Raw genomic sequence first — 12,287 nt, forward strand, 5'->3', positions numbered from 1 at the left:
ATCTACCTCCCCCTTTTTCCCCCCCCCTCCTTGAGCTAGTGATTTATTTTCCAGTCAGCCAGAGATGTGCCTGCTTTATGGAGAGTAGGATGATCAGACAGAGTGAATGTGGCATTAATGGTAAGGAGACAGGGGCAAGAGACTGAGCAAAACACAGAAATGACTTGAAAACCTAAGGGGAGGGAAGCCAGCGACAAAATTCCTGTCTGTTAAACACAATCAATGGCCTGTTGGTATCAGTCACTGAGCTCTGTGCACTGACTGATGATTCCTCCCTGTCATAGATAAATGGGAACGAGCAGGGAAAGGCTTGGCCACTGCACAAGAGGCAAAGAAGGGCTCCTCCAAGCTGGGGGATATCAAAGCACCACTGCTCCGAGGTGGCTCCTGAGATTGAGACATCATTTATTAGATACTTTCTTAATTAATTTTTTACAAAGAATATAGATGATTTCTGGAAAGCGACTATTTGTCAAAACTGATCCCCTTTTGCGGGAACATACCCATTTCAGTGAAAGCTCCAAGCTGAGCATCTCCTGAGCTCTGGGAAGGACTTTGATCGACCAGCAGCAAATCCAGGCTCCCTAATAGGCCTGGCCTGGCAATCTCCCCAGGAGTAGCTGTGGTCCAGGTTGAAAACCTCTTATTTGCATGAGAACTCCCATGGCAAGAGCCCAGAGCGTATCCCAGAACATGATACCTAAATGTGACTTATTAGTGATGTATCATTTTGCATCGACAAACCCACTGTCATCAGTGCACGTCTGAACCTGAAGCTATAGAGCAAATGATCACATCTGCTTGTTTACTCAAAAAAACAAACCTCAAACCAAGAACAGATCTCTGATTCAAAAACACTAAAGAAAGCTTCGGAGCTCTTTGTTTCCCTAACAGTGCAAACAAGAAAAAAAAATTTCCTTCCCTCCCTCCTTTATCCATACTCTTTGATTTATCCGAGTTTACAGTGACAGCTGGGAATCCCCCCAGAGGTACCTACGCATCAAACAAATCAGATCCTGAAGTAAAAGACAGTTTTCTTGCTTTGAGTCTTTTGTGGGACTCTGGTTCAAATCTCTTTCTTCTGGGCCAAATGAATTCCTAATGCTAGAGCCCCAGGGACACAAATACCATAGTTTCCCTGTGTTACCTGATATGAAAGCATGGATCTCCAGCTCAGACTCACAGACCTGTCCTGGCTGAGGTTCTTGGCAAATGCTGCCTCCAGGATTTAGGTGCTTGGTTACCACAAGCAGGAGCTACTTTCTCTGCTTCGGATTTAAAGCCTTCAATGATTTCTTGAAGGTGATTTTCTAACCTTCTCTGTCTAAAGCAAAATACTAACCCATTTTCTCCTGGAGACAAACAGCTGCAATGGGATGCAGGCCCCTGTTAAACAGGGTTTGGTATGGGCTGTGTTTTGAAGGATGTAAAATTTAGACTTTGTCCCTTTGTCAGTGCAAAACCTCTTTGCGGCTCTAACTCGGTCACTTGAGGCCATGCTTCCCCCCCAGGGCTGACATCTTTCTGAAGGACTTCAGGGCTAAATTCCTAGTAACAAACGATAGGATGTCTATGAGATGGCTAAACATAAGAACGATGGAGCCAGGATAAGGATTTAGATTTCAGCACGACGTAATGTCTGGAGTTCAAATCAATGGCTAGAAAGAAAAGAGAAATACAGAGGTCTATAGTGAATAAAACAAACAAATCTAGGATAATTCTTCCTAATCACTTCAGAGCAAGCAGGTCTGACTGTAAGTGTGTCTCCACTGAAATGAATCGGCTGGGCCTTGCTGCCTCCGCAGCGCTGGGGATGGGCAGCCCTGCAGGGAAGGCTGGATGGGAGAGGGGAAACACTGTCTCATGGCTCCCCTCAGTAAAGGGACTATTTGCTCAATAAAATTTACCTCACCCCAAAGCAGAATTGGAGAAGAGTTAACAGCATCTTTATGGACAGAGACGTCAGCCTGGGACAGACCCATGAGAAATCCCCTCACTCCAGCTCGGCCCCACCGCAGGCTGCTGAGCAGAGACCTCCAAGCTCCCCGTCCTGTGCACCCAGCGAGCAAAAATCCCTTTCAATTTCTCTTTTTCCTGTTCCCCCTGCAACACCCTCCAGCCACCACCTCTCCCGCAGGGGCCAGGGTGGTTTATGAGTTAAGCGTTGCGACTGCAGTCCATTACCTGCCGAAACATGTTCCCAGACCTTCAGAATCTGCGTCGCTTCTGTGGACACCACATGAGGATGACTGACATTTAACAATTTTCTCTCAGAGGAAAATTGCCCGTTCCTCCCCAGAATGAACCTGCAATTTTTTCCAAGGCTGAGGCCACATAGTTCAGGTGTTTCGATTCAAAAGTGAGGACAAAATTGTTTACTCTGCTGTGGCGAAGCAGAGCACGGCAGAAGATGCTCTGATGACAGGCTGTCCCTTTTGCAACAGAGGTTATAACTTGTTTTTAATCAGTGTTTGCCCTCTTCTCTTTTCTTGTTTCATTTTTAGCTGCTCAAGGCAAAAGCTAAAGTCAATTTACTGTACATATAGATTATCTGCTGTTTTCAGTGTTGCACAGGGCAAGTGATGGGAAAGGTCTCAGGCAGTGATGAAAGGAGATAGCAAACAGGATTACCACTAACAGCTTGCACCAGGTTAGTGAGTAGATGTGAGAGCTGGGTCTCACACATCTGCCATTTGAAAGGCCCATGGCAAGCACTGAACAAAGGTTTTTAATGCATTAAGACAAAGTCTGGGACTCAACCAAGGCTTTTCATGTGACTAATGGGAAACCGTGGGGAGCTGGGGGCAGGGACTCACCCAACACACTCCATCTCAAAATGTTTGCCAAGTTGCTGGAAATGTTTCAGTGTGCTTTTAGTGATAAAGCTTCAGAAGTTGGTTTCAAATCTCCTACGGTTCTTAATTCAACCGAAGGCAGGACCTTGTTTTGTGGACTCTGGATGTATCCCCACATTTCTTTGTGTGTTCCACATCCTTCCAGGGACTTCCTCTCCCCTGCACTGGACACCTTAGCATTTCCTCGGAACAGGGCAGTGCTGTGACCATAATTATCTCCAGCTAATTATGTTAAGTTATAGGAAGGCCTCTGTACCAAAGATCCCCACTGACACGCACCGACACTACAGTGACAAGACCCTGATTACTCAGACCCTGCACACAATTCCCAGCTGGTGCTGGGGTGAGAGGGATCTTCGCTGGGACCTCGGAAGCGGCTGGACATCATATCCTCCTGCGGTCCCTTCTCCACACAGGCAGCCACGGGAAATACCCTTTTGCCTGCCTGCATCCAGCTCCTTTGGCAGAGGCACAGGAGCGGTGCTGAGGTGCCGGCATGCTCTGACACCGCCTGCTGCAGCACTGCTGCTGGGTTTGCTGCAGGCAGCCCGCTGTTCCCACCAAAGCCTGACATGCCAGAGAAAGGTTTCCACAGGTCTGGAGAAACAAAGGGGCTCTGAAGTCCCTGTGAGCTGCCGACATTCAAGAGCTTTCAGAGAGAAGCAAAAAAAGGGGAAAAAAAAAAAAAAAAAAAAGCATAAACATGAACTCAATGCCTCCTTTGTTGAATTCACCCACCTCTGCCATGGATCTCAGCCTCTCTCAGACTGCAGCTTGCTGAACACTCTCCAGCAGAAGGGATGGCTACTGGATTTCAGCCCCAGGCTTGCCTTGCCCATGTCCCCTCGGCCTGCCCAGAAGTGGCCCCAGAAGCCCAAGGAGCCACCGCCTGCTCTGCCATGGCCCTGCTGCCCCACAGCGAGAGAGGGGGCTGCAGCGGGGGGTGCAGTGGGGGCAGCTCCCCAGGGCCCCGCAGTGCAGAGGAGCTCTGCCCGCCTGGGACACGCCAGGGGATGCGCAGGGACGCACCGAGGGATGGAGGCGGCGGGAGGTCCTGGGAGCAGACTGCGGCAAGTCCACCCAGGCTCATTTCTACCCGGAGTTAACAGGGAGCCTGTGGGCTGGTGTGAGCGGGAGAGCAACGTGCCCATGGCATTAAGCACAGCGAGGAGCCAGCGGGCAGGCTCCATCCCTCCTGTGCCGGGAGAACTGGCCCCACGGGACTCTACAGAGCAGCTATTTATACCAGACCAGGTGGGAGGAGATGAAGGTATTTCAGAGCTGTGTGTGCAAAGAACAGCAGCAGCTTCCCTCCTCTTTTTCCATTTCTCCACAGATTTATCCAGGATCCTGAAAGCCATTTCTGTGACACTGCCCTCCCCTTGCTAACAGCCCCTGCGTAACTGCTCTACAGCCTAAGTCTCACTCCCCAGACTCGAGCTAAACACCCACTACACACATCCATTTTCTTATTTTCCTTTTATTTTTTTAATATTTGCCTGCATTTTCTCAGACTCCTTTTTCCCAGCTGAAAAGCAACGTCCCTCTGCCCGCACAATGCAGAATCCAAGGAACTCACCAGCAGCTGCTGCAAACCACAGAAGTGCCTGCAGTGTTTTAATTTTATCATTTAAATCATCTCAGTCAATGGGAATTTCCTTTCTTTCGTGCTCACCACCACATCCCTTTTTTATTTTAAGTAAGTTCACAGTGCTGGAGCCTCAGCCAGCAGACACAAACAGCAACAGGAGTCGGAGGGTCAGAGCCAGTTTGCACCCGTGATGAATTTGGCCTCGTACCCGGATCAGGCGCGTCAGCATCCCACCCGCAGCAAAGCTTTATTAAGGGGTTGAGAGGAGGAGGAAGCAGCACCTCAGCTGAATTCACAGTTCTCCAGCTTTATCCACAATCTTCTGCTTTTCCCTTCTTTGCTGAAGCACTGACAAATTTTGCCCAGCTCATGTCCAAGCACCCCACCTCACCCCCAAGCTCACAGGTTTCTCCCTGCTGTTGTCAGTCGGACTGTCAGTCCCCAGAGTCCTTGGGGCTGGAAGGAACTGGTGGGAAATGTTAATACAGGGGATTGGGCTTGCGAGATGCTGCAGTGCCATCTTCAGACAGGAGGGCAGCAACCGCAACCAGGATATTCTTTAATATGAACAGGAGGGGGACAAAAAAAAAAAAAAAAAAAGAGACAAAACCAAAAGCCCATCCAAATCCAGATGTTTGCAGAGGGAACATGCAACCTGAGGCTAGGAAAGCGTTTGCAGTCGGAGTCACAGGAATCAAACAGCACAGCTTGTCACACACTCCTGCCATCTACGGATCTCAATGCACGAGGCACAGAACAACTGATTAACCTCTGCGCTGCCCTGGGAAGACTGAAACGCTTTGCTTTTTGCTAAAGCTTTGAGATTATGGGATTCAACTGTATTAAACAGCTAAGAGGTTTTATGAAAAGTAAAACCAGATTCTCTCTCTCTTCTGATTTGGTATGCTGGGGTGGAATATCGTAACGCATGTTTTAACACCTTCCTCCTCTCCCTCCCTTCCAGCAAGCTGAATAACATTATTTTATCCTAATGGCTTACTCTGTAATAGCAAATAAAACAGGGCAGAGACTTCTCTCCCTCTCTGCCCGGAGATCCTGCAGCACTGTGCAGCCTCTGCCCACACAGTGCCACCACCCATCATCCACACTGCCCAGGAAACAGCCTTTGCTGCCTCCTGACCCAGACTTTGGCGTTTCCTGGGGAGGATAAGTGATGGCAGAGAGCAACGAAGGTGATCTCGGGGTACTTGGACAAGTGCTTGGGTCTACACCCCATTTAATTCAGCAGCACATCAGCGACAACCAAAAGCAGCGGTGGGTTGACCCCACAGGTAGGTGGTGTATGGAGCTTCTCGGAGTGTTCACCAGGTGGGGTATGGTGCTAAGATAGTTTCAAACACTGACCCTCTGAGAATCAGGGCCTTTAAGAAGCCTTTTTCTAGTAACAGTGGCTATTTGGGCCAATTTTTAGTAATTTTAGTAATTTTGGCCTGGTTGCACATGTCACTGCTGACGTAAGTCTCTTTGGAGTGTATGAGACGGCAGCCCAGCCCCCACAGCAAAGCTTTAGAGAAAAAAAAAGAGCAAACATTCCTCAGGATTTCACTAGGATGCTAAAATTTATCCCACATGTCTTCCACCGAGGAACCTCTCCCTCAGAGCCTCTGAGCAAGACCGCACGCTACAAAACACATCTGAAGACAGTGGATTTAGTTAGCTAAGGAAGGGATTTCTGCAATAGCTACAAGAAGTGGAGCCGTTTTTCAGCAGCAAAGTCACAAATGCTGGATCCTCCTGGAAAGGTTTGCCGCCTTGCTTGGTCTGGGGCATTTTAAAGTTTAATTTTTAAGACTGAGTTGGTTAACTTGCTTCTCTCTGTAGTTAATGGAGAGAAATAAGGACAGCTAGAGGGCAATTCTTCTGACCTGTTGTTAACACTTGTCTTAACATTAGAGCAAGAGCCCTCTGGGGAGGCCTGTCTAGCCTTGGATGACTAGTTCAAGCTCTGAAGTCCAATTTATCAACAAATCTCACTCTGGACTGTTCCCCAAGCACGTTTCCTTGCTCTACCTCCCACGTGCCCAGCTGGCCGACAGCACTGCCCTCCCAGCCCCACCAAGCCCTCAGAAACCACCCACCCCTTGTCAGACTGGTTTCCAGATAACTCAGTGAGCTGAAACTGCTTTGGATGGAAAGCTTGTGCCAGAAGGAAATGTGCTGGCAGAGAGGGACAACAGCACCCATCATCAGATCAGCTTAGATTTGGCAGAGACACCACCTCGGGAATTACAGAGCTCAGGCTGGGAAACTTGCCTGGTGTTGGCCAGACAATCAGTTGCAGGTCTAAGACCTGAACTCATCTTGCCCCACTACCCTGACTGCAAAGCCAAAGCGTCAGGTAAGTGCCACCCACAAAAAGCTTCCAGTCAGTACTGAAGCCAATTTGCTGAATTCCCCGTAAAGGTGTTACACAGCAAGAAACTGGATCTTCCAGTTACACGTAACTCAAAGCCCTTCACTCCTTATCCCCTGAGCCAGCTCAAACCTGCTCCTTCAAGAGCTTCTTGGCAAATAACTTTTTAAAAATACTACAAACTCCATCCAGTTGAATCTGATGCCTTGAGAAGAGTTTGGAGAGAGGAAAAAAAGTAGAAAAACACCAACTTGTAGTTCTGTGCTTATTGATGATGCTTCTGGATGAGCATGTAGGGAGCCACATGTGACCCTCATCCCCAGACCAGGGGACAAGGTGGGCATGAGCCTGAAGTGCACATCCATGTGTCCACCCATCCTGCAGGCATGTCTCTAACCGTGTCCCCAGCCCCAATAAACTGTAGAAAGCTGTGTGCATATACACAAAGCTTGCTCACTGTCCTGTTGCACAGACATAAAACTGTCCCAGCTCTGGCAAATGAGAGTAATGAAGAAGCGGTTCCTGATACCAGATTGAAAGAACAACTCACCTTCCCAAACCATCTTTATTCTGCCACCATGGCAACTTTTAACAGCCTTAATTGCTTCCCATTTTAACACCTGAGGAAGAAAACCTTTGTGATCTTCTACCACTTTATTATTAACACTCATTAAAACAAAAATAAAATGCGGACGAGCACAATTTTATGTGTGTGTATATTTGCAGCTTGCATTTTACCTGTAATCCCTGCATACGGATCTTTGCTACTCTTTCAAGCAACTTGTAAAAAATGCCTGAACATTTGCTTGCTCGAGGCTCTCCCCTCCCCAGGCTCTCTTGTTACAGGTCAAACTGAAATAAACATCTTTCCAGACTGCACGCAAGCCAGCAAGGAACAGTCAACACTGAAATTTCTCTCTTCTGGCACGGTTTCTCTCCTGGAAATTCAGCCGTAGAGAACTGCTCCGAGGTGTGCACGCACACCCACACACGCATTCACAGACGGGGAGCACCACAGCACAGAATTTGTCCCTCATTTCATCCTGCCCATCACGGTGTAGTCACCAACAGGTCGTTACCAAACCCTTCCAATTGCAGGTGTGATCTAAAGGGCTGAACTGGTCTGATTTTCCCCAGGGCCATGCTCACACTGGGAAAAACTGGTCATACCTTGTCCCACCTGACAGATGACCCAGTGGAAGCATCTGGGTGTTTCTACGGGCAGCTGAGGAGCTGCCCAGAGCTTCAGTCCAGAGCTCGACACGATGCCCAGGGCTGCTGTAACACTCTGGGGTGGAATGAGGCTCAGCACTGGCAGCACAGTTCAGCTGGGAAGTCCATGGAGATGCACAGGGCATGAAATTGGTCCACGGTGACCTGAAGGTCAAATTCATCTCCATGGCACCTCCCCTGCCATGAAACAATGAATCTCAGGCTGGAGCAGACCTGTCTCTCCTCCTTCCTTGACAGCAGCTCATTTCTGAATCCTGGCAAAGCACTTGTCTCTTCCCTGAGAACCTAGAGCAATAAAGCCAGTGACCTCCTTGCTGCAAAACTCTCACCTGCATGAATAACAATAAAAATATACAATATTTTACAATCTGCTCCTTATTCATTAGGACTTGCTGAATATAATAAAGCTGCCACTGGACCAGCCACTCTTGTAGTGCTCAACTCATGCTGAAAAATATAATTATATTGCAGTGAGGTTTGTAAACAGCCCCAGCCTTGTTTATTATAAGCCTCTCTCTTTAAAATCCAATCAGATTAATTTTATATGCAACATAAACTGCTGCTGCTGCTAATTTTAGGTAATACGCTTGATGTATTTCTTTTCTGTGCCTGCAGGAAGTGTTTAAGGCAGATTTCAGGAAGGTGTCCAGGTCCCTGTAGATACTGGCACCCAGTTTGAGGGCTCGGAGGGCTGGGGTGAGACACAAGTGACCAGAGCTCCCCATTGCCAGCACTAAGCCACAGCCTGTCACCCAAGGGTGCCCCCATTTCTCAGTAATGCTCTCTTTGGTGCAGTGCTCCTAAAAGGTCCATCTTCAGCCACGGGGCACTAACCTGGGCTCATATCCCCATGTACGCGTGGGGAGGTCACTGCCTTGCTGAGGCTGGATTCGCAGATAGTGAAGCAGCAGAGGAGTGTAAGAAAAGGGTCAGATGTCTGAGGCTCACACTCTTCTGCATGAAGGCAGAACTGCAAAATCAATTTGCCTAAGGTCAGATCAAAAGAAATCACGTTTCTTACACCTAGGGTCTGTACCTCAGCCAAATTAGCTTCATTGCCCCCCAGAAGCTCAAGCCTCTGCTCTTCTATTTAGTTTCCAGAAAGGATGGCTTTGCACCCAGACAAGACCCCCCTCAACTGGGAACTCTTTTCCATTTTCTCCTTGCCATATGTTTGCTGCAGTGTGCGGGAGACTTCAGTCTGATTCAAGCCCAACATTTTTGCACCTGTAGTTGATACCCAGCTCCACCCTTTTCTCTTAGTTCAGACCAGATTCAGGATCACAGGATGCACAAGTGATTACAACAAACAAAGGGAAGGTGGGTACTGAATACATAAGTGGATTTGTATTTCTCCTTAAAGATAAGACCTTTTTTTTAAAAAAAAAGTGATAGGGGAAAAAGGAAGATTAAGTGAATTTAGCAAGAAGTTGGTCAATCCTTTAATACCAGGAGGTCAGAGCCATCCCACATGGATAATCAGTTTGCTTTCAATTTCTCCTTGGTGGGTTGCTGCTTTGAAAAATCTCATTTCAAGACACAAAAAGCCAGGTCAAGGAAGTCACAGCTCCTAATTATGTGAAATGAAGTGGGACATAGTGGATTTGAAGCAATCTTGGTTGTAAGCATCTGTGGGAAAGTTTTCCAAAGCTGCCTTTAAAGTGGGGATTGGACTGTGTCTAACCTAAGGGGGCTCAAGGATGGCTGCGAGATGAAACAGAGAAACCTTCTTTCCCTCCACCTCCAGCCTTTATATATTTGTCCCAGGGAAGTAGAAATTAAAGGACCAAGTTCTGTAGCATCAAGTAGCTCAACTGTATGACAGGCTCCCAAAGGGCAGCGTTCCCCAGATTTTCTGAAATAATTACTTTTAGGTCTCATCTGCCTTCCTCATCACTAGACTCCAGTGATGATGAATCTAGTAATGAGAGATGGGAAAGCTGCCACAGAGAACCTGGCAGTGGGTGGATTTCTCCCCACGCCTTCCTGAATTACCTTTCTAAAGCAGATCCTGGTCCACCCCAGGTCACATCTTTGATCACAGCTGATAGCTCAGGCTCTGCCCTTCCTCTTAACTCCTCCAACAAAGTGGTGTCAGGCTCACAGTACTTGGAAACTGCCACATCTATCAGATGCTCCTTCACATCTCCAAACTCTCTTAAGAGCTTTTTGTGTCTCCACTGGTTGCTGGAGAGCACAAGGAAAATCACTTCCCTGGCAGCTTCCCGTCACTTCAGATGTGCAGCCAAGGATGGGACAAGCTGAGGGCACTCTGCTCGAGGAAATCCATGTATCACTCCAACTTCTGTGGAGCAATACATCAGTCACAGGCTGGCAGAGACCCTGTTAAAACTGTTGCCTGAAGGAAGCTACAGATCATAGAAAATGCAGCGTTAAATTTTTAATGCCTCTGCCCTAGCAGATCACTGCTGACACGAAGGACGGTAGTTGGGCAGGAAGGATCCCAACACCAGAAGGATATGAAGACACAATATCCCCAGAACCAAACAAAGGAATGAGATGTTAGTATCCTTTTTTAAGCTAAATTACCAGTCAAGTGGAGAGGGGAGAGAAAAAGGGAAATTTGATGGAGTAGCTGGGAGACACCTCCTACGGGTGATGCTGTCAGAACTGGAGGCATTAGACTCCTGAGATGCCATGGGCTGGGGGCCCCACAATAACACAGAATCCCCAAAACTGCTGAAGAACCATGGGGAAACTGAAGCAGATACCAGCAGGCAAAAGCTGCTCACTCCTACCAAAATTTGTATTGTCCTTCAGCTCCCTAAAGTCAAGAGCAATTTTATCTGACACCCCATGCAAGGTGTCTGGCTGTGTGCACCAGCTATCATATGTGACCCCCAAAAAGGAGGGGGGGCTTGGTTTACTGTGGAGCCTCTAACAGCCAGAACTAATCCTACAGCCACAGCAGGCCAGCAAGTTCCTCGTCCCAGAGGAGGTAGCAGGCTGTAACCGTGAAGTGCATCCACAGCCCTACAGCTGTAGGCACTGCTTCCAGGCTCAGCTAAACTAGAGCAGAATTGGATCCAAACTGAGCAAGGAGGCAAGGACCCAGACTAGGGAAAGAGAAGGCTGGAAGGGGAATATTTCACTGCCTTCAGGAGCCTGTTCATCTTTGTTGCATGCAAGTCTAGGTCAAGGAAAGAGAAAAACCATTTTCTAGCGATGCTCTTTCACTCAGTTCTCTGGTTTGTTGCTTGAAGGACATGCTCCTGGCCAAGAGACTCCCTACAGAAACAGCACGATACTCTGAGTGAAGAGGCAACTAGTCATGGGGGCTAAAAAGAAATAGAGGGATTTAAGGAAAGGTAAAGGAAAAGATTTTTCACTAAACAGATTTTGGTCTTTCTTCCCTTCACACATAGCATTCATCTTTAGATGAAGAGTCCTTGTTTCTGTAGCAAATAAGACAACATAGCTTTTAAATACATGAACTCCTCCAGAAAAGGTGTAGTGAAAGAAGAGAAATAATCAACTGGACCTGACAGCTTCACCTGTTAGAATGGAACGACGAAGAAATGCTTTCAGCTCTGAAGAGGCTTTGGATCTAACCAGCTTGCTGGGTCAGAAGATACAGAAAAGTCTTTCCTGCTTGGAGAGCTTTAGCAGCAGGTCACAGAATCACCAAATCATCTAGGTTGGAAAGGACCCTGAAGATTTAGTCCAAGCGTTAACCTAGCACTGACAGTTCCCAAGTCAGGAAGGGGTTCCTCTGCCTGGAATCTGCACTTTATACCTTGTTTTATCCTCCCCTCCCCAAAAATGAGCTCAGGTGCAGCTCCTTCAAGGTCCTCAGTCCTGGACACTGCTGCCCTTCATGGCTTCTTCAGGTTTTCCTTGCTAATGGGATGTTATTCCACCAGCAGCAACAAGCAAATACCAGTTAAGAGGGAAGAACACAGGGGAGCATTTGCAGGTACTGTGGGAAGGGTGTTCCATGCTTGCTCTTTATCTCATTACCAAGAAACTGCAGACCAGCAGCTTGCTAATGGATTATATAAGTAGCTTTTCCTTATTCAAACACACAGACTTATATTCTACATGCTGGCAAATAGTTATCTTTTAGATGCAATGAACAGGTTCTGGATGTCTCACAGCCAGAACTTCAGCTGCAGAGAGAATATTGTTAGGAAACAAGAAATTACAGCCTTCGGTGTGTTTGTTTAGGAGTGGAAGTGGGAGCTGTAATGCCTCCCATCAGCAGAACTTTCCC

This window comes from Athene noctua, chromosome 24 (genome assembly GCF_965140245.1).
Source record: "Athene noctua chromosome 24, bAthNoc1.hap1.1, whole genome shotgun sequence".
NCBI classification, from domain to species: domain Eukaryota; kingdom Metazoa; phylum Chordata; class Aves; order Strigiformes; family Strigidae; genus Athene; species Athene noctua.